The sequence below is a fragment of the Pezoporus occidentalis genome, unplaced genomic scaffold, assembly GCF_034315485.1.
Source record: "Pezoporus occidentalis ecotype Australia unplaced genomic scaffold, CSIRO_AGI_Poc_V1 ctg131, whole genome shotgun sequence".
Taxonomy (NCBI): Eukaryota; Metazoa; Chordata; class Aves; order Psittaciformes; family Psittacidae; genus Pezoporus; species Pezoporus occidentalis.
This window is the reverse complement of record NW_026913115.1, coordinates 304,861-328,699: the sequence shown is the minus strand read 5'-3', so window position 1 is coordinate 328,699 and position 23,839 is coordinate 304,861. Positions and strand designations below refer to the sequence as shown.

Here is a 23,839-nt window from a genome sequence, read left to right as displayed (position 1 = left end):
AAATCCAAAATACTTCACAAAAATGACTTAATCCTTTCAGCATTTCACTCCTCTCTTTGGCAGCAACATAGCAGCTGCCCCTCCCACCTTCCTCTTGGCCATCCTGTGCAGATATTACCATTAGTGACTTGGCCACACTGGCTCACAAGCGGCTCAGTTTAAAACTATCACCAATAAACTGAAAATCTCATTTCTACTCTGAACCTCAGGGGTACTCAGCAGAACTTCCATCATGGTCAGACATCTCCTACCCCATAACAAAGGATACTAAATAGTATCAGCATTCGTTCACCTTCCTTCAGCAGCCTGTGCATGGGATTGCCTAAGGATCCCAATTTAAAACCCACACGTGGAATTTATCCCTTCACATTTCCATTTCTTCTTATAGCAATACTTCAGTTAATCAGTTGAGATCAGCTATCGTATATGGAGCATTAAAGTAAAGGCTCCTTGCTAAACAGAAGAATGGGCACTTAACTTCTGACTACTGTAAATTCCTGCGGTACACCTCTCAAGTAAAGTCCTGCTCAGCTCTATCCTGGAGTTCTTGAGTAGTTGTATTTTGTTTGGTAGTTGACCCCTGCCACCCTGTACTTGCTGTTATAGTTGAGCTGAAATTCTTATCTGTGGTCTTGTCAGGGCTGAAATTTTTGTTTTGCAACTATTTCCACTTTCCTCCCAAATAAAAGAGAACAGAAAGAAAGAAGAATTTTATTTTCCCACTCTTTTGTAATACAAATCACAGGGAATGATTTTAAGATCACATAGAAACTGAGGGCACCATCAGCATAAATCTAAATTCTGTTTCAAGGCTGCCAAATGCTGCTGCTCAGGAATAGATAGATACAGAGAGTTCCAAAAATAACTTTTCTACCCTGAAAAATTCACACAAGATTCCCACCAAAAAAAAAAAAAAAAAAAAAGAAAAGAAAAACTTAAAAAGTATACTACAGCATTTATTACATGATCATCCTGAATGTTACTCAGTGTTTTTTGAAGGAACACTCAGAGGCCCCAGTAAAGAACAAGGCCATACTATACTAGCTCGTTTAACTAGGGAGACTGATACTGATTTTAGTAGTAATTACTATGGGTAAAAGAACCTTAATTGTATAGATACATACATACATATATATATATATTTAAACTCTGAGAAACATGTCCTTCTTTTCTACAAATGTGAAGCCTAGCTGAAAACTAGAAAATACATCTTTCTACAGAAAATAGAGCAGACATCCTCTCCCAGAATTCACCTCTGAGATCTTAAATCATTACATTTTTAAAGTTAGAAAAATTGCTGGGATTTTAAGTAAGTTTCCATACCCTTGAGCTCTGAAAAGATGAACTGATAGCAGCCTATTTATTTGTTTCTATAGGTGTGACTTATGAATAAATAATCCCCACATGTTTCTGAATATTTCTAAAGCATTCATAAAATAGTTGTCTAACATATCCCACAGACAGCCATTTGTGGGAAGACCTTTGGCTTCCTCTATCAATCAGTCTAGTCTTCCCTTTGCATATTGCTAAATTTGTGCCCCTCTGTAAGTAAAGGATAACACCGGTGGAAACAGTCATTTAAATGCTATTTCTCTTAATACTTGTAGTTGTATTTTCTTTTACTGCCTATATACTGTCACTTTTTTTCCATCAGGATGTTTCCTGTCACAAGGCGACAGAAACTAGGGCAGTGCATTAATGTCCATGTGCCCAATTTTAAATCCTATACTCCTCCAATATAATATAATCAGTTTTTTCCAGGGAGAAAGATACTTTTCCCAGGGATAGCTGTCATCTTGGGTCTCATCAGCTTTCAGATTTCTTAGCTGAGCAGTTTTTATTGATACTCCAATTGTTATTTCTTAAAATAATCTTTTTTTTCAAGGACCACCCCAAGGAAAAACAGACTGAGAAACTACTGGTTTAAGAAACTGAACACATAAGGGGTTGGAGTTTGCTAATGCAGCTGATGAATTCAGGTATACTATAATGTGCTACACTATTTGTATAGAAGAATTAGATGCTACATTGCTTATACAGTGCACACAGTTACTGTGACTTTGTCTGGAGACTGACTTCACACACCTCTAGTTTGCACCCTCTGTTAAGGGAAACAAATGATGAAGCCCAGCTTTAGGCTTTATCTGACTGGCAACCAAAATACTGGGAGCCCAGAGATCCAGAACAGCAGTCTGGATGTTATCCATCTAATTTCAGTATCTAATCTCTCTAGACACTTACAATATGCCACTCACTGGTGTGCTCCATCTTAGCTGATAGTGAAATCATTTAATACAAGTGGGTAGCGAGGCAGGTGACAGGCCAATTGATGGCAATATCTTCATTTAAAGCCATACAACAACACCAGACAGAGGTCTAGAGCAGCTCAGTAGAGGTCTGTCTAAATGTGTTGGTATCCATGCAAGTTTATAATGCCAAATTGTGGCTTATACAATCTACTAAATCATTTACCTGAGGAAAAAAAAAAAAGAGAGAGATATCTTAAACCCATTTCTTAAAGCAAAAAGCACCAGCATTTCACAGGATACTTAAGAGTGAGATTACACTGAGAATTACCGTTTCTCTCTCTTGACAGTGAGAATTTGCTTTCCCACTACTTAATGGTAACCAGAAAGAATACTGGCTTCTTGAACATACCTGTATTTTAACTGTGACCTCTAATGCCTAGGCAGCAAAGCTGGTGCTGTCTGACAATAAGCACGTACACACCCCAACACTGCTCATGCTTGGTGTCACAACTCTGTCCTGCATATCATAAGAGTGGGAATCAGACAGACCCTTTGTGGCAAATTTGTCATCCATCATTTGCTACAAATAAGGGAAGCCAGCAAGCACCAAAGGCACAGATGGAAATAAAGAGATGCTCCTGTAAAAACTGGTTCCTCAACATTAATACCAAAAATTAAAGCTTGGGAAAGCTTTCGCCCCTCTATATCTTCATGGCATTCCTGCTCAGAGTTCCCAGAAGGACAGATTGGGTCCCAGAGTGAACACTGTAGAAAGTCCATTCTTGATGAGCCTCCAGTTGGAGGTCTAAAGGCAGGGTTTCATGTAAAGGAAAAAGGGGCTCTACTGAGTTTGGAACAAACAGGAAGGTTTGTTCCTTTCCTTTCTTAAGGGTCTTAAGCATGTGAGGTTAATAATTTTTGCCCACTTTTCTTTTCCATTCCTTAAGCCCAGCTGGTTCTAGGGAAAGCAATGGCAGAAGAGTCCCTGTCCACCCTTTTATTGCCACGAAGACACAACCTGACTACAACATCTGCACCCACAAATTTCCCCAAACCTGAAGAGCTTTTAGTCTGCAGCCAACCTATTGTTCTGCCTTAAGGAAAAAGATAAAGGCAAATTAGGTCCTTTTCACCTCTACCAGCACTCTCATGGAAACTGAGTCCAGACAGTTTCAAACTCTCTGTTCAAGAGTGACCTGTAGAAGAACTTCTGAATGCATATTTATTTAGCTCTTATGTAAAAAATCAAAACATGTTCCCCTTAATTCATAAAATAATATCTGTAGGTGGTAGCTAATTCTGTCCCAGTTCTTCCATGCTCCATTCAGGCTCCACATTGTGGGGCTGTTGCCAATCCGACAGCAGCACAAAGACAAGCTTTCAGTAAAACCTGCATTTTCCAAGGTGTTCAAATGGGCATAACTAAAAGCATTTCATTTCCCTATGAAATTCTGAATTGACGTTATTTGCAATGAGACTGTGACATACCAGTGTTACACACCCTTCAAACAGCAGGGATAAGATGAAGAAAATTTTCATGCTAGTGATTGTCTTTCTTAATGAAGGAGCTTTATCTCTCCTAGTGCCGTGTGTTGTTGGAGTTTCTGTGGTAACGATTGACTGCACAGAAAAAGCAGTGGAGGCACAGAAAGTGTAAATTGTCAGCGTGTAAACAATGGCTACCTTGGGGTCTGTTTTACGTCCATACTTTTCTTGACTCTGTTTATGATCAGTTTCTGGAAAGTAATTATTAAAGTCTACAATATTTATTACTTATATTTTGGAAACCACTGAGTAAATGTCTTACATGACGTACTTTATATGCCATACTTTGCCAACACGTAAATGCAACTTCTAATTTGGGATAAAACCCATTTGATTTTTGTCCAAACAGGAAAAACTCATTCTTTAGTCCAGCCTAGAAAATGAGATGTAAGCTCATTCAATGAAAATCACAAAATAGAAAATATAAAAGCATAGAGTATAAAATATATATACACATATACAAGCAAAACAAATCAAATGGAAGATTACATGATGTGAAAGATAAGAGCCAGTAAAGCCTTTTTTCTATTCCGCTTTCATGGAAGAAGTTGATGTGTGTTAATCTCAGGAAGCAAACACATCAGAACACCAAAACTGCATGAGCACTTCAAGTGAGTGAGACAAAGCAATGGAGAGTACCAGGCTTAAAAGCTTTCATTTAAAAAGATAGTTCATATTCATTTTAGTAACCATACGCAAAACCTTTAAAATATCTCAGGAAATGCCTTCAGAAATAAAGACTGCAATGATTGGTGCCATTTCTTTCACTACCCACATCTACTCACACCCTACTTCTCCAGAAACACATTCTCAAAATGGAAGCAACTTCTCAAGCACCAAGCTGTGTTTCTGGTTTACTGAATTCCTGCAGAGTATTGAAGTTTCATTGAGTAGAAACTAAGGCATCCAGACCAATTTGTTTAGTCATGAAAATAACAGAAGAATGGAAGGCAAACAAGTTGCAAGGATGGAAACTCCTGAACTAGTTTTCTACCAGCTTTTCACAATGCACATATGTTTTATGAAATGTGTTTGTGTTGGCTAGGAGACAGGACTAGCTGCTTAAAAAAATGGGGCACAGTCATTCATTTCTCTCAGTCGAGGTCTGAAGAATGCTCTTTACCACAGAGATTCAATGCTGCCGTAACCACTGCATCTACTAAATCGCTTTATTACCTGAAGGGTAATGGTGATACCAAACATCCCAGAGAAAAATGTTGGCATATTCTAACCACTTTGCAGCCCAAATCCTACTGCAGTCAGTAACAGATCTATGCTAGCAGAAGCAAGATTTTCCTATTTATGGATGTCACTTGATGCACTGGTTACATGGCTGAAAACAAACAACCCCGGTTTTTCTGCTGTTAGGTTTGACCGTGGTATAGCTGACTTCACTCAGCTGTGGTACCCATGAGCCAGTGTAACAGAGGTTTCCAGCTTGTCCTGGAGCACTCAGACTCAGTGGTGCTACAACTGCATTTCCAGGTGATACAGCACATTCTTTAATATTACATTGCTTCAGTTTCTGAGTGAAGGTGGACCTTGAGTTGCTCTTCACAGGGGAATCCTGCGGCAGTGCTGCTCTTTGGCTTTTAGCATTTCCTTTCAGAACAGGCAACAGCTATTCCCATCACCTGCTGGCTGTTTGTCATTGCTCTCCATCGTATCAGGCTGTCACCATCAGGACTGCTACAGAGCTACAGGCATACAGCAGTCAGCTCTGCTTTGCAGTGGGTGAAAGGCAAGCAACAGCCCTCCTCTTCCAGCTGAACCCCTGCTGTACTGCGGACAGCCTCAAGTTATCCAGAGCTACTTTCACACCAGAGGCACTGAGGCTGCCCAGTACTATGGCATAGGCAAGAAGGAGGAAAAAAGCAAAATCCTGAAGGCCACACTAAAGTTGTCCCCTGTGATTAGCTTTGTTTTAACCAATTAAAACTACACATCTGCCATGTGTCAACAGAGCCTTCATTTCTCCTCACTGCAGCTTCTCCTTTGTGTCTCAGTACTATCATCAAATCTCAGTCAGTTCAGAGGGACAAATCTGGGCCCAATCCACTCAGTTTGGCCTTGTTCCTACTTGGGATTTTTAGATAAACTCGTGTTTGAAGGCAGCTAGGATCCAATTCACATCCTGGGAAAAGGATGGTCAGCAACCTAACTATCCAGAAGCCTGATCTTGAATGAAGAACTCGGCACTAAGTTCAGTCAGCCATTTCCTTGAAATGAGTTACCTGGTGCATGCTGAAAAGCAATGCTTAAGGCACATGGTGGATAATGAAGGAGAGTTTTAAAGCACCCTGAAAGTACTCAGTGCTTAAGTTTTCCAAATTTAAACAAGAAAGAATTATTTCAAGAGGAATTGGCACCGAAATTAACAAATCTCATTACAGATTTTCCTTTTGAGAAATGATCTGCTGGTTAAGTTTTTTAATTGTATAACAACTTTACTAGTTGATGTTTTCTAAACAAAGGAGAGAGATTAATATCAATTCTTTTATGAACTGCTAACTCTCCTTCCATTGAAGGTAACACAATTTTTCAAATAGAAATGAATGTAATTTGCAGGTTAACTACAAATTTGCTAATTATTTGGCTAGCATTACACTATATCAAGAGAAACACAACTCCTTGTTTTTATCCAACTGTCACTTACCCTTTCATTTAGGAGATAAATGTTTTAAAATTATGATTGGTTAATATTTATCCTAGGATAAAAACAGCGACAATACTTATGCTATTCCTTTGACTTAAATAATCAGACCCTTATCCCAGTGCAAGCAGAAAGGAGAAGCAAGGTATGTGCAAAGCAATCAGGCATTTCAAGATACTAATTAATATTTGAGGATGCCATGGGTTTAAACATTACCCCAGATATTAATTATACTGCTCTTGGAGAATGGCAAGCATTTCATTATTGACTGCAGTGGGAACAGAGCCTCACCTGTATCCTGTTCTCCATACTTAACTAAACAATTCATCTAGTATTGACAGATGTCTGGGATAGCAGAACTTTCGTGCTGCACTGATGCTAAATAGAGCAATTGGCAGCATTCTCCCTGGCCAAATGAATTTAGGCCATCAGAGAAACATTTCTGTAACTACTCCTGACAGGAAGAGTTATTTTCTTGAATATTTTGCCCAAGATTTTAAAGCCTGTATTAACAATTTGCATGCTCCTAAACTGAATGACAAGTTGGTGCCAATGTTTTCTCACGGTCTTGTTCAGAATCCCTTAGCAGTCTAGCTTCTCCTCAAGATGCAGATGTTCTTAACAGTTTCCTGTAATTCATGAATTTGACAACTTGTCATCAGCATAAGATCCCCAAAGTCTTTCAAGACAATGTCCATGGCCTCCCCTCCTTCATATTATCAGGGTGCTATATGGAAGAAAGGTCCTTACACCAATGAGGAACAGACTGCTGCCACAACTATCATAATCTGTTTAGCTGATGGTCCATTTCTTAAGTGATCAGAAGTCACCATCAAAAGAGGAGACTGTTTCAGGTTGCTGCTGACCACATTGCATCATGGAGCAATACCAGGGCACACCGGGACACCCCATGCTCTTGTGGGCAAGTCAATGATAAACAAACACCTCGGGTGTAATAAAGACATGTAATCGACTGTTTCTGTCCATGTGGATGAACACTGGTCAGAGCACAGACTTACCCAGTGCTTCTGGCTTAGGTAACTATTTCCTTCTGGGAACAAAGATGTTTAATGGAACAGCATATTAATAGTCAAGGTTTTGTGTTTCTGTTTAGCGATGAGGGTTTTGGCTAGAAGCAAGCCTTGGATGCCAAGAGATCTATATAAAGAACGTAGCCTTAGTGATTAGGTCCTAGGATGTGGGATGCAAAACAAAAACAAACAAGAGCAAGAAACAAAGATTAAGATTTATGGTCCAAACCAAGAAGCCAAGAGCACTTGTGGAGATTCCCATAGCAAGCAAAGAGCAATGAGTTAAGAACATGAAGTACTACAAAATTCTAGGTTATTTAAGGCAGAACTGGTAAAAATGAATTCAAAAGTTTCCAAAGGATGCCTTTTTGTTTTATTATTTATAATGGCAACTCCTTTTTATAAACTACCTTACACAATTGGTTTTGCCTTCATTCTGATTTATCGTACTTTCCTTGACAGATTCTGCCAGAACTGCTTAAATAATAATTTGATGTGCTACATGCAGATTTTCCTCTGTCTACCCTCCGCCCTCACACGCACACAACCAGGCAGTCTAACTGAAAATTGCACAGGGATCCACCAGGCAGTTTCTCTACATAAAAGTTGCTGCTCTGCTTTCAGACAGAAGGGCTTTGACTCTGACACAAGAAATTAAGGAGGGGGAGACATTACCACTGTGACACTTAAAGACAATTGACTTCTTAGGGGTAATACCATACTCCCCTTTCACATTCTCTGTGTCATCTGCATGCAGAGCTTTCAGCGACACTAAGAAGAAGCCTGTCAGGGAGAACTGAACTGAGAAATGCAAAACTGGTTAACAGAGTTTCTTGCCTTTTGAGCACATTACCCAGTTAATAAAATAAATAAATCTGGTTTGCATGGACTCTTCAATGTTTTCTAAAGTGCTTTGTACTGTTTGAAAAAATATTAAAAAGCAAGGAGATTGAAAAGGCGTACAAAGAGGTATAAATTCAACATAAGTATTAGTTTAAATGCAATCTGAAATCAAAAATCAGCAAAGTAAATACACAGAAGAGGATACAAATTACAGGAGCTGCAGGAGCTGATAGCAATGAATGATGTGGAAGGGTTAAGCCTTAAGTCCATTTTAGAAGAAGCAAAAAAGGCACAGACAGACAGGATTTGCTCAACAGGTTGGAGTAAATCATGAGAATTTGCAACATGTCAAATATATAAAAAAGAACATAACTGATTTTTGGGTATTTTGGTTTTGTTTTTTTGTAATTTTGCTGCAGTTGACAGTAATAGGAAACCATGAGCCTGCTCTTTAAAGCAGGGTGGGCATGGAAGGGCATGCCCAAATGTTACCTGCAAATTTTTCAGTTTTGTGTTCAAGTCACATATGTGTGCTCCCCTAATTAACTGAATGAAACTGGTTGGGCAGTGGTTTCATTTGCCCACAGGATAATGTCTGGGCTAGGCATATGATTTTTTATTTTGGTTTGTTGGTTTGGGAGGGGAGCTGGTTTGGGGTTTTTTGGTTGGTTGTTTTTCAGTACACATTGAATTCAAATTTTCTAGGATGGTCGGAAATAAAACAGATGCCAGATCTTGGCGTGACACTGACTCAAGTAGGACAACAATGGTCCTCTTGTATACACAACCTGTCAGCTAAAGTCACTCAAACTTACATTTACGAGTTAGCAGCTAGACTGTTAACTTCTCTGTGGTGCTTTACAACAGCAAGCTTTCTTCCCTGTGTCACCTGTGTGAAGCCATGGCTTGTAGATACCTGCAAAGTCCATTCAACCAAAGGGCAAGAGCTCCAAGTATACTTGAGACTGCAACACACTTCAAAGGTCATTATTTATCACCATTCATCAAACAACCAGCAATGAATTTTTAATGGCAAATCAAGTCAATACATCAAGGGCTTTTTCTGACATGCCACAGCTTCATGAACTGCTGGGAGAAAATGGGGTAGCCTGTGGGGAAGCAGGAAACGTTTTATTTACCAGTGAGGAGAATCCTAACAGGTGTCTCTTGTGTTGTCGTACGTAAGGTAAAACACAGCCAGATATTACAGCAACATTCAAAAGCACATAGCACAAATATTTCACTCTCTCACACAGCCTGTTTTCCTTCCTTCTAAAGATTTGCAGTGGGGGTTCATTTTCCCTCCTGCTTACCCTTTCACCAAACAAAAATAATGCTGGAAAAACACACTGCACACAAACAAAATGAAGAAATAGCCAACAAATATCATGTAGTCAGAATGACCCAGGCTAGTTTAATCTCATTCTGATTTAATGAGGCTGTTTTGTTTAAGTTACTCAACTTCCTTAGGACAAAACAAAACCAGAGAGAAACAGTGCAAACATGCTGCTTCATTGCAGTTTGTGTAAATGATTGGTGTAAACCAATTCGTTTACACAAATCTCCTCTGAATAACATGAGGAGGAATGGAAGAGTCTTGCAGTCTCTCACCTCTTAGGATATTCCTTTCTAGGCCAAGTGCTTTTAAAGGGATGCTAACCTGGAACATAGCCACAAAGTCCTCCTGCCTTGGGCCTGGCCCTCAGGCCTCAAAATCACTAATGCCTTCAGAGGCAAAGACTCTTCAGAAAGATTACACTTGTATCAGCTTTATTTCAGATAGCCCCTGCAACTCAGCTTGGGGGGATAGGTAGAGAAGCAGAGAGAGGAAAAGTTTTTTCTCATATTGGGTTTTTACAGCTTTTGTTGTGGCTGTAAAGAGACACTGGAAGCTCAGGGACTGCCTGTTGTAGAGGTAGTCATTTAGCACCCAGCACATGCCAAATGAAGGGGATGGACAGTCAAATGCTCCAAAAATGCTGTATCACAGAGTTCTGAAGATACTCTAAACTCTGCTGACCATCCCCCAAGATACAAAATGAAAAGCACATTCCTGCAAAATGGAAATCACGTTCCCAATTCCTCCAGGCTGGAGGATGGAAATGCTGCACACAGAGTAAGGTAGCTTTTCCTCTCCTAAAACATCTCTAAAAGATCAGAAACTAAAGTATAATAGAAAGCCATCAAGTCTCCTTTTGTCAGTCAGTGACAGGCTATGGATGCTGGGTGTGGCAGACATACAGAAGGCAGATGAATATAAACACAAAAGGTGAATCTAGCAAACACCTGGGACCGTGGGACAGAGAGGTTCAGAAGACACAGTCATAAGCCAGTGGTGGACAACTGCACTGCAGAAGCAACCAATACAAGTGGGCACAGTTGTCCAGCTATGGAGCTGACAGATCACACCCTACACTGGATGAGTGCCCTAGTAACCAGGAGTAAGATTTGCTCATGATTGTTTCATTCCCACATGGTTAGGGTTTACTCACCCAGCAGCTCCTGATTGGCTTCAGTTGACAGGAAATTACAGTCCCTGATGGTTTTCCATGCTAAGAAGGCAGAAAGCTAAAAGGACTTCTAAACTAGTAAGAATAAAATTATTAGCTGTAACAGAAGAAAGACTTCCCTTCTGCCCCTTCTCCCCACCACCCCAATCCAGCTTTTCTACCATCTTGGCACTTCTAACATGTCTGTCTCCTCAGAACAACTATATTGCTGGGACAGGATGGGAAAACATGATACTACATTTTCCAGCCATAAGAATAAACAGGACGCTAAACTCAGATTAATTCTCACTAGGATCATCTAACAAAAAATAGCAGCAACAAAACATTTGAGTCCTGCATATGCTGTAGAGAACTGCTAAATTGGGGCTGTGCTACTGGGTTCAGTGTTAATCATTTTGCCACAGAGATCATAGAATAATACTTTTTTCAGAGTTTGCTCTGCAAAAGGGCAAAATCCTGAAAACACATTAGTGGTAACTTTTTGACACAAAGGGAGAAGAAATTAATTAGGAGCAAGATTTCTCTTCATTTGACTCTAACAGGAAATGATGGTTTGGGAATAAAAAAGTAGAAAGCAATTCCACTGCCACTAGCTTATCACCTTTATTTTTCAATTACCACTGCAGTATTGCATGGATCCTCTGAATACTTAAAAGCAAGTGGAAAGCCAGGTGAGCAGACAAGTATGGAGGAGTGAGTACTGATAGTGTGGGCTGGACCAGCTGGGTATGAACCACAACTGAAAATGCAACAATGCATTTAAGTGTCTTCAGCAAACGCTACAGTCCCAGCCCTTCTATAGTGACTGGAATTAGGAGTTAATAGATCCAAGTATGTTCTCACACCACTATTACCGTGGTCACTGCATTAATTTTAGATGGTTGCCTTACTGATTTACAGGGAGTCCCAAGAGATCAAAAGCAAACCATTTATCACTCAGCTCCTTCCCTTCTTATATCTTATTGCCAGAAAATCCATAACAGCGCTGGTCAGATTTAGCCTACCATAATTCTACTAAGTTCCATTTCAAAGCTCTAGTGTGATGTGAAAATCGGTCTTGTTTAGTGTACTTAAAGTTCTAAAGGGATTATTCTAAGCTTAGTATAAAACATCGTGGAAAATATCTGCATGGAAGTGTGGGGATTTACAGCCTACTTAATGACTTATCTGTATTCTCTATTTCATTCTAATGAAATAACTGGAGCTCTCTGACCCTATGAAATGTCTTCAGTACCAAAGAATCATTATTAAAGATACATAACTGTGATGTTACAGAAAAACCCAACCCCAACCCTCTGCCCCTTGTCTTGCAGTTCTAAAACTAACTTAAATTCAATGTAGTCCATAAGCATCAGAAAGCATTGAAAGTCTGGCTATGTCCACAGGAAGATTAGTGCTAATTGGTAGTGATCTTTGAAAAGAAATCAGTGTGGAAATATTAAAAGGGAAATATAAAGTGGCAACTTTCCAGTAAGTCATGGGAAATCTCTTTGCTGAGCAGTTGCACTAATTAGAGAGAGAGGTAAAAAAAAAAAAAAAAAAAAAAAAAAAAAAGAGTGACCCTAATCTAGCAAAGGGCTCAAATAACTTAAATCCATATGAATTGGGCATCAAAGTTATTCATTCTTCAGAATTAAACATGCATTTCTTGCTTAGCTGGACATGGGCCCAGAAATAGGAGACATAACACATCTCTCCCTTTCACTTTGAAAGCTGCTTTAACTGTATGTTGGTGATCCAAGTAAGGAATAACCCTCAGTTCTTTGAAAACAGCCTTTAAGTTTTGCAGATGTCAGTCTGCCCACTTTTAGACCCATAGTGCAAAACAATATGCCAGATATGTGCCATCATAGATGGCCTAGGTGCTGGGTGCCACATGGGATTGCAGACTCAGCATCTGCCTCCACCCTGAAGATATCTGAAAGATATTGCTGTTCTCCGCAGGCACCATAACTTTTATTAAAGGGCAGAAGCCTGGGATGGGGCCTTTCTCCCCATTAAACTGCCAGTGTTAAGTATTTAAGATGATTTGCTAGTCCCAGTAAGAAGGGAAGACACTAAACAGTTTTGAAAAAGAGGTCCATTTTTACCCAGATACCAGCTTGCATCCCAAAGAGCCCTAAAAGCCAAATTAAAGAAAATGTTCCCTGAAGTGGCATCCTATTCTGCACTCTTGATTTCAAATGCAGGTATTCAAGATCCTGTAGTTCACTGTATTTCTTTATCTTTTGGTAGTTAAGAGAGGATTTTTCATACTATGTTTATTTTACCCACTATTTTCCCCTCTTTGGAAGGCCTACAGTGAAAGTCAGCACTAAATGAGTTGAGGCTGGGTCAGTATTTCAATTCACCTCTTGTCTTGAGACTCATTTCTAAACATGCATAAGGATTGGATGATGATGTGACTCCTTTGTAAGAATGTGTAAATTCAGTGATAGGCCTGAAACTGGTTGTGCCCTGGTCAGTATTTTTCATACAAGATGCAGCCTTCATTCTCACCTCTAGAACAGAAGTATGGTCAACACCACTTATTTGCCTGTTCATAGGAGTTCACAGGAACATCAGTGTTCTTGGCTGTGCTTATGAGATTATTTCAATACATCATAACGCCGTAAAAATCACTGAAATGCAGTGATACTGTTGCAATTGCTTTTAACCAACTATAAAAACTAATGTTACCTTTTTTCCCCTCCACTGCTTTTGGGAGAAAGCCAACCCCCACTCCATAAAGTGTTATTTGCAAAATGCTCCTACCTTGCCAAACCATTAGATATAAACCTTTTTAAACAGTGAACAGGATATCATAAACCCTAGATAGGCTTTGAATGACTCTACATCTCCATTCTTTCCCTTTGGAGTCATACAAGTGCTATTTAAACATGCTACATGTTTTAATACACCGTCATTACTTCGTATCTTTAGTCAATTACTTCCCAAGCAATCCTTTTCACTTAATGTTAAGGACTTAGAGACAAGCCTGTTATTGAAGAAGATGATGTGCCTTAAGGATAACCAGATATTTTCTGGATACTCCCAGAGGAGGAAAGAGCTGAAGATTGGGGTCTTCACAGGAACCCACAGTGTTACATTAATTCTAATGTTATATTAACAGTGCATTTAATGGATTGGCCTATCTTTTTTTTTTTTTTGCTTTTTCACTTTAGTAAAAATGGGTGAGAACCTCAAGTCTAAATCATTTAACTTTCAAAGAAACTTGACTTTTTTCTTCCACGTTCAGATCCATGACCAATATAATTTTGCTTCCAGGTTCCACATTTAAAGCTGCGAGGAAGCATACCTACCTTTATTGAAGAATCTGAGATTTATGCTTATTTATGCAGAGCCCTAACACAAAAAATATAGCTGGCAGGATTTTAATTTCTATCAAACTCAAAGTGCAGAATGTCCTTCCAGCCTGATTTAGCATCAGTGTAAGGACCTACTTTGAACCCAATCAGGACTCTAAAATTAACAACAGCATCTGGTAAGAAACTTGAAAAACCTGCCATTCAAAAGGTAAGAAAAAATCCCTTGCTCAATTCCAAAAAGATTAGGATAATATCCTACCAGTAATATTTTCTTGGCTTTCCAAGAGAATGGTCTTCCTGCTTGAAATCCGTCCATTTGGCAGACCAGAATTGCCTAGATTCAGTTCTCTACTGCATAAGCTTTATATTTTTATTCTCTTTTAATTACTTTGATTTAGACAAAATGAAGCCACTTAAGACCTGGCAGAAAAACCCAGTTAATATTTCCCTTCTCATCAAGTTTGAAGATTAATTATGCATTCTAATAAAGGCTTAAGGACTTGTTTCTGACAGCTGCTGACCATTTTCATCTTAAACCAACAATGCCTTTAAACACATGCTTAATGTAATTGTCTAAAAAGTCCTTTCATAGTAAACAGCACTATTGAGAGTCATAAGAATTTAGGCAGAGGAGATGACCAAAACCTGAGAGCTGAGAACCTGTCAGGGCTGGGGGGTGGAGGGAGGAAGAGATAAATGATCTAACTTGAAAAATTTAACAAAGCAGGTAATAATTTCTGTTTCTCATATCTTAATACATTCTAGCACTTGTATCCTCTAGATTTGCAAAAGGCTTGGGTAAGTTAAAATATAAAAAGTCTCAATTTATTAAACATCAGTGGAATGAGACTAACTCTAATCTTCCATTAATCTTAAATGTCAGCTACTTATCAGCAATAATATATAAATATTGTATATAATAAAATTCTATATTATACATGTTATATATTTATTATTTATAATATTTATTAATAGTCATATAATTATCTATATTGTATTCCAATTATAGTTATATATAAAATTATATTTATAAATTATTTTAATTTTTATATATATAAAAAGAATATTTATGGTCTTCCATCTAATTTCAAGAGAATGAGCAGGACAAGTTACAATGTCCTGCTCAGCCAAGAAGTCAGGGATTGTGTGATTTTAAGACAGAAAGGGGAAAAAAAGAAATATGAAAGAAAGCAGGAGCCAGATTACTGGGTTTGTGATTTCACAAAGTAGTTGGCCTGATTTAACTGCATTCAGGAACTGATACGAAGCTTGCTGGAATCAAGGGCAGTCTTTAAATATCAGTAGAGCTCTGCTGGATGTGTGCATTAATGACAAGTATTTTCTGGAAAAACTATGTACCTTTTCTGTTTGCTGAAGATACCTGCAAATGCAGTTGAAAACACAACACAAACCAGATCTCCTTTCTTAAAGATCTAAATGGGAAGAATGATAAATTAGATACGGTGCCTCCACACCCATCTCTAACTGAGAAAATTTTCACATGAATAAAATTATTCTGTTCCATGACTGGAAAGTAAACTACTTTCCTGGGTTACAGAAAATAAAATATGTGCAGGAAAGCAAAATCATATGAATTCACTGCAGCGACTGAGTCTGGGCTGAGTTCCAGTCTCGTTAAAATCAGAAAATCATGGACCAGTCCAATAAGCTGGCACAGACACAAGAGCAATACAGAAGTTCCTCCCTGCTTTCTTCGTCTTGACATTCACATGTGTGGACAAGGACATGTCAGTATTGCTCCACATATAAACACAGGAAGAAGGACAGTACAAATAAGCTGGCATAAAGATTGGTAACTAATTGTCAAGGAAAGGAGTAGGTAGTTCTGCAGAGCTACATAGTTGAAATGTAGCTTTGGCTTAATAGTCCACTATTCTGAAGATGCACTGTTTTACCAACGTACATAGCTTCAGCCGTTTGGAAATCTGAAAGTTTGGGGTGTTTGTTTTCTTTTCTTATTTTTATTTTATTTAGACAACTAAGATAGAGTGGCAGAACACAGGCAGAGTGTGGCTTTATAGAAAAGAGCCTCTAAGGATCACTTTCTCAGCTCTGCTCAGGGAGATGCAGCTGCCCAGTCTCCAGGCTCTTTACAAAGAACAGAATTCTAGCATAGAATTCCCCATTTTTTCCCCATTTGTATGGTAATAAATGAGCATCAAATTAACATGATCAAATGATCAAAGCTACTTTTCCTCCACAAATACCACTGATCTTGAAAGACAATTGCTTCCTCAGTGCTTCCTGCACCGAGAAAAGAGATCAACATAAGAAAGTTGGGTATGTTTTGTGCTGTTCTTAACACCATTGATCCTCTCTGAGTGGAGATCCGTTTTGAATTAGAGCTAGTCATTTCTGACAGATCAATGCTACTGCAGCTAGACTGGCTGTGAAGTTGCTGTGGAATATCATCCCTTCAAAGAATCTAATACAATTACTATCACTATCCTAATTTGGTTTCTTATGACACAAATTCGTAATGGAGACGAGCATTCGATAATTGATCCTTAACAAATGTGAAGGAAAAAGTGGCTTGCTTTGCCCTTCAAGCAGCTCCTCCTTTCATCTAACATTCAGAGCCATGCTCCAACTGGAAATAATTCTTTACCAAAAAAAGGTGGGGGAAGGGGGTGGGGGCGGAAGATAGGTGTCAAAGAGAGTTTCTGATACAAGGGAAAAGATCTTCTGAAAGACAATACTTACAGACATACCCTGCAGAGAGCACTTCTCATTAATAACATCATAAACTTGTGCAGTTTTAACATGCAAAAGGAATACATAGGTCAAACACTACAAAGGAGGAGAATACAAAGCAGCTTTCAAACAGATCTAGATGGAGTTGCATTGAACAGGCTAACACAAACTGAGGGGAAGAAAGATCAGGGCACACAACTCAATTTTTTTGTTAATTTTTTTAACTAGGTCTTACGCAAGTGATTCTTTTCATTTAGATACATTCACTGTGACTTTCTTTAAAAATGCTAGTGCTGTAAAAAGAGAGAGGGAAGAGGGAGAAGTATTGGTTGTGTGAACACAATTTTTGATAAAACTCAATTTATGTAAAATTATTCAGCTGAAATTCTTCAATTGTTTTCAAACATTTAAAGTGATAAGAGCCTGTGAAACTAGTAAGAGATACTACACCAGTTTTACAAAAGGGACTATACAGCTTGGTTGAAATTCATAGGCAGGGTTGAAACTAGAGGAAGAACCTCCCTTTGGAACAAGAGAGCTGATAAAAATCACCAGTTTGAAAACAGCATTTGGCTTTAATCTTCTTTTGGGATAGGAGAAATGTCCAGGAGCTATCACATTCCACTCTCCAGATCAGATAATTTCTAAGTCATGGTGCATCTTTTACCTTTACAGTCTAGGGAAGAATATCCCATATTCTCATTTTCTCCTGTAATGAGATATCCCTCATAGAAATTACAAATCTTTGTCCTAAAAGTTAAAAATTTAATTCTGGAGTGGAATTTTTACTGTCAAGATCTTTACACCACCAGAACAGCACAGTCTGCATGCTGTTAAGAATGGTCTGTGACTAAAATCCTGTGGTCATAATCAAGAAGAAGGTTTATCAGTCAAATGGTGGAGGCCCATCTTGATCAAGATGGGATGTTGCAAAAGTTCACCACGTAGCAAAACAAGGACAGGGGCAAAGGCATCAAGGTGAAAGAAATAATAGTGAGGTGAGAAGTTATACACTTATGCAAGGGAAAAAGGCAAATTGTACAGGGGAAATAGATACATTCTCTAGTCCTGGGAAATGGTTTAAGTGCTGAATTTACGATGACAATTCTGCAGCTCAGCTCCTGCATTGTGAGCACTGTAAGAATGCTGAAGCTGCTGGATTTGGGGGACATTAATGGAGCTTCTAACCCAATAAAATGCAGCTATTTGAGGATTTTAGGAGGCACCCTTTATTGGGAAGCTGTGGGATATATTGCATGCTGTTAAGTTTAACGCTGGGTTTTACCTGAATTTTCTTGATGCCATCTGAGTGGGTCAAATTGATTCTCAACGCCTTGTTCAATACCCACTTTGTGGCTCAAGCTGAGAACATAAACAGAACCAAACACAGCAAAGAGAAAAGTGGAAAAAAGAGTGTAAACAATGGATAACTGCCACTTGAAAGTAACATTAAAATACCACAGAAATAATGCTACAGATCTTTTTAATATAACTTGTTCACTAATTACCTACTTCTCTAAAGTTTTACATGCCATCTTTTCTTCACAACAGCTGTACAGAATCTCAGCCTCCAACTATTTGCAGGCTCTTTGTTGGCTGTGTCATAATGCATGACAGCAAATCTGCTTGCCATGTACCAACAGCTGTAGTTTGTGTGCTGCCATCACCAGTCCATCTGCAACCATCACCCCTGCCAGTACAAAGGGCATCATTATGCAGCACTGAATAAAAAGCCAGAGGAAGAAAATGCTCTGGCAGCAAAACATTCCTGCTCCCAATGCTCCTTTCTGCTTCCTTGTTTTCATCAGTGTTCAGTTCTCCATCTGCTCTCCAGGAGTGCTATGGCAAAATGGTAAAAATGAATGCAAGGCAACATAAGGCAAACTACAACCAGAAAGGCATTCTTGGGTCATTTCTACTCTTGCCCTGAGAGAGAAAGACACATAGATGTATTCATTAGTCTGATGCTTAAGGTGTAAATGAAAGTACACACCAAGAAACATGGGAGGGTTTGAGGCATGTCCTACTCTCCCAGAATCCAAAAAGGGGGGGCCTGGAAAAGTTGGAACACAAATATTTTAAACTGCCCCAAACAAATACCATGTACTAATAATATCTAAAGGAGGCCTACAGGGATGCTGGAGAGGGACTCTTCATCAGGGACTGTAGCGATAGGACAAGGGGCTTGAAACTTCAACAGGAGAAGTTTAGGTTAGATATAAGGAAGTTCTTTACTGTGAGGGTGGTGATGCACTGGAAGAGGTTGCCTGAAGAGGTTGCCCAAAGAGGTGGTAAATGCTCCATCCCTGGCAATGTTCAAGGCCAGGCTGGACAGAGCCTTGGGTGACATGGTTTAGTGTGAGGTGTCCCTGCCTGTGGCAGGGGGGTTGGAACTTGGTGATCTTAAGGTCCTTTCCAACCCTAACGATTCTATGATTCTATGGGTTACAACAGGAACTGTTGTGTATCGTGGGAGACTATGTGAGCTCTCTAAGTAGCAACAGTCAAAGGAAGTACCAGTACAATTCCCACCAGTCACTGAACTTCTACGGTACAAAGTCTAATTCATTTTGAACAGAAGTGCTATACTTCAGTCGCTGTTTATCTGAGAAAAGATTAAAATATTTCAATGGAATTTAAATTTTCAGGAATAATGTGAGGGGACTAAAAATCAGATTTTCCAGAATATGCAAATTTAACTACCTGAAATCTGTTTCAATGGCAAATTTCTAAGTGTTGCCACCTAGTCTGGAAGGACAGACAGAAACCTGCTACTATTGAGCTTCACATTAACAGCTACATGTTATGAACAGGGGTGCAGGAAACAAGGGTCCCTGTCAAGCTCTCCCTTCCATTTCCCAGGGCTCAGCTGTGGAAATTCAAACCTTTCTTCCACCCTCTGACACCATATCTCAGGATAGGACTGTGGAGCAGCAAATTAGTCAGCTAACTCCCAATTGACACTACTAAGCAACAGCAAATCCTTACTTCTAAGACTGCGAATATTCTCCCTACCAAAAATACCATTTTTATTCCTCCATTAGTAGGAATAGTGTGAGTCAGACAATGCGTTCTCTATTCAAGACTGCATGACAAGTGTAATTTCACCTTTAAGTTGTGGATTCCCCCACTTCAGGAAACCAGCTTTGTTTTTAAACTAACTGAAATGAAACAGCGACATTCCCCTTAGAAACCAAGCCTCCCTTCCCATTGCTGGAGTGGAGCAAATAGGGACTGAAATACAAGCTTAAAGCTTTACAAATCACCTCCGTACCTGAACAGTTAAGATACCTGAAGCTGAGGTCAATACAGCAGAGCCTGCTGAAAATTAAAAAAATAAAAATAAAAATAGGATATTATAGCAATTTACAGTGATTACGGATCTGACTCATTAATTCCAGCTTTTCTTTTCCTCTCACTAATGGAAACCAGAAGTTGTCTTATGAAAACAGCAGACACGCATGCACGCATAATTGAAGAAATGGACCCCTAGTTTTTGGTAAATACTGATCCCCTCTTTTCTATATGCATTAGTTGAAGTACTGTAAGTTGGCAGTAAGGAAATCAGTTCTTTTTGCAGTTACAGCTGGATAGATTCAATGCTTGGGATAAATTCGCCTTGAGCAAACCTTAAAAAAATTGAAGTATTTCCTTGCTAAGTGATCCCAAGAGGCATATGTCTCTATAAAACAGTTAAAGGGAAGCTGCTGACTTGCACTCAGTGAGTTCAACAATTTGAAAATGATTAATTTTGTTTTAAATCTTACAGACCCACTTATGCAACAGACAGCAAGGAGAGAAATTAATTTTTTTTTAAGATACTTCCAATTTGGAAGATTAAGAGATGGGATCAGTGGTACATTACAATGAAATTTTAATTATCAGAAGTTTGGCACAGTGATAGATTCAACTGCACTGCTTTGCCAGTGAACTCTGTCTTCCAGAAACTCAACTTCACACCCAGCCTTGAGCTCCAGTTCATTCAGTTTGGAGCTTGCCTCTCTACAAAGTGTTCTGTTTTGGAACTGCTGAGGGAGGAAACAGTCATTTGCCATTGATAAAGACCTTATGGTAGCTTTCTCAGCGCAGCTGCATTGGCCCTCCTGCAATCACAGGGGAGAGGGACTTGTGTGCCTCCTGAGGGCTGATCGCTCTCAGGAGAAGCTTCTCCAGCATGAAGGGAGATGTACAGAATGCACTCTACACTGACAGAGGATTATGATTGCATGCACCCTCACTGTCCTGTACACAGAAAAGCAGTGGCACAGCTAGTGCAGTAAACAGCTCCAATATGTTTGTGCCAGCACATTACTCCTTTTTGCCAACTGAATTCCCAGATGGCCCGTAGCACCCGGCTATTTGACTTGGATACTTTCAAAGGCTCAGAGCACAGTGTCTGCACTTATGCCAGATTCCTATAGGGTAGCTGTAACTATACCATGCTCACTTCAGCTCTTCCAGCAGGTCTGCTTGAATGTGGAGCATACTTAAAATTTTCAGTCCCCAATTACAGTGGCTAAACTGATGCCATCTTCACTCCATTTGATTCCAGAGGTGAGAAAACTCACTTGTGTATGCGCTTTATACACATACATTGTATATAGGGTTTATATTTATCAGGGTAGGATTCTCAGTTGAGATAAACCAGAGTAGGTTTAGAGATGGCAAAAGAATTCATGCAGATAGAGGCTTTAGGATAAGAGACGGTACAGAAAAGCCAGGCATTCTTATTAGTCTCTGTTTTAGCCCTCCTATGTAAAAGAAAAAATTTGGTGATGTGGAAGCAATTCAGGAGAAAACACTGCTTTAATAGTAAAGTCTAGAGATTAAGGATATTATTAACTACATATTCTCTGCATATTTTTTTCAGAGCCTACTGTGCTATTCACAGTCACTTTGTCTATTTAGGACAGAGCTCTCCCTGGGGACTCACCCAAGAGTAAATAGAGTTACTTCAAGAATTAAAATAAACTGCTGGAGGTATATCACACCTTATGGCAACTGCAATTTTCCTTTCAATTATGAATCAAAGAGACAAAGCCAAGGGCTGCAGTAGAAGTGGGGCTGGAAAGGGGCTGACCACAAGGCAGGTAGGATGACAAAAACATTTTCTTGGGAAATTTTTTTCCTTTGAACCATCCCTGGGGTTCCTGGGCTCAGCATCAGCCCCAGTAGTTGCCTGGGTTTGGAGCTGGGATAGAGACAAAGCAGACAACTGCTTTTGGAGTGGTAGAAAGGGGCCGCCAATCCTGCTGGTAAACTTCAGGTTTCATTAAGGTAACTTGAATGGAAGGATAAGAAATGCATACTCCTTCTTAAGGCATTCTAGGAAGAAAAACCCTGGAGGAAGGACATTGATAAGCTTTGATCTTATGGAAGGAAGGTGTAGCTTTCTGCATGTAAACAGGGCTGAGGAAATTTGAGTAGTCTTCCCAGATTGCTAGGAGTGAAGAAAAATAACCTGTTACATTAATAAGGAAAGGCAAGTAACCAGTGACTTACAGAATCGCACCTACTCGCCTGCAAGGAAGGTTAATTTTTATGTATAAAACAGGAACTAAACACAATCACTGTTTACCTCCATAAGACCTGGAAATAGAATAAAACAAGTGGATCCGATTGTAGCTTCAGAATCTATACAGAGAAGCCAATTTCTTTTTGAATATGTCCTGGGTTTGGCTGGGATAAAGGTAGTTTTCTTTTTAGTAGCTGGTACAGTGCTGTGTTTTGGATTTAGTCTGAGAATAATGTTGATAACACACCAGTGATTTAGCTGTTGCTAAGTAGAGCTTACCCTAAGTCAAGGACTGTTCAGTCTCTTATGGTCTGCAAGTGAGTACGTACACAAGAAGCTGTGAGGCAGCACAGCCAGGACAGCTGACCTGAACTAGCCAAAGGGGTATTCCATAGCACAGCACATCATTCCCAGTATATAAACTGAGGGGAGTTGGCAGGAAGGGGCTGATCACTGCCTGGGGACCAGGTGGGCTTCCGTCAGCAGGTAGAGAGCAATTGTCTTGTGCATCACTTGGATTTCTTGGGGTTTATTCCTCTCTCTCCTTTTTATTAAAATTACTATTATTATTATCTTTGCTTTGTTGGGGATTTTTTTTTATTATTAAACTGGTTTTATCTCAAATGACAAGTTTTACCTTTTTCTGATTCTCCTCCCCATCCTGGTGTAGGGGGAAAGAGGGCAGGAGAGTGAGTGAGCAGGTGCGTGGTACTTAGTTGCCAGCTGGGGTTAAACCATGACAGAATAACATGCTTATGTATTCAGGATCCTAAATCTGTATTGGAAACCTAAGGAACTGTCCTGATATTCTGAATCACCCAGTGAATGAGTGGAATCATTTTTAAATGGCTTCAGTGGGAACTGCTGTATTCAAGAGCTTTGGATGGAGAGAAGGAAACCAAAGTTTCACGCTGTTTCTTAACTTTGGGCTTACAAATCTAAGACTTGCATTTTCAGAATTCTGCAGTAATGTCTGGGTTTGCTTTAAGTACTGTACTGCCAGAACTACTGCGCGGATGTTTTAAAAAGCTTTCAGACTCTCTCTCTACCATTTAAATAAGGATATTTAACACAGAGTAAACACAACCCCACTTTGCTGCCATGCAAGTTTCAAATCTAGGTAAAATAATCCCTTCAGCAAAAGCAAAGCTGTATAAAAACTGCCACAGCAAAGCCATATGAAAGCCAATAGTAAACTACATTTGGGAGCATTCATGGTATGTAAAAGGTAAATTTCTAGTATCTCAGTTGAGGAAAAAAGCAAAGTTCTCATGATGAATTAAACTGTGAAGACCTCTATTTCCCACAGATTGGCCTTTCCTCAGCAGATTCTCATCTTTTTTGAGGTTGCTCTGTTCCATGTCTTAGGTACTGGTGTCAGTATCTTCCATTCAGAAACATTCTTTTATCCTCTCAAGACCACAAGACTGTACAAACCTTTTTGGAAAAGAGCTTGTATAAACCTGTGGC

General features: G+C 39.3%; 1 protein-coding gene and 1 long non-coding RNA gene across 7 annotated transcripts in view; one reads left to right on the top strand and one right to left on the bottom strand.

Annotated features, from left to right (window-relative positions):
* KCNC1 (potassium voltage-gated channel subfamily C member 1) overlaps nt 1–23,839 on the top strand; it is a 123,643-nt gene that overhangs the window by 20,099 nt on the left and 79,705 nt on the right. The gene's annotated exons all lie outside the window — the stretch shown is intronic.
* The window catches only part of LOC134158684 (uncharacterized), a 52,183-nt gene continuing 46,082 nt past the window's right edge, over nt 17,739–23,839 (bottom strand). The window contains exon 3 of the long non-coding RNA XR_009962868.1: nt 17,739–18,693. This is a non-coding gene — a long non-coding RNA (uncharacterized LOC134158684). The remainder of the gene's footprint in view (nt 18,694–23,839) is intronic.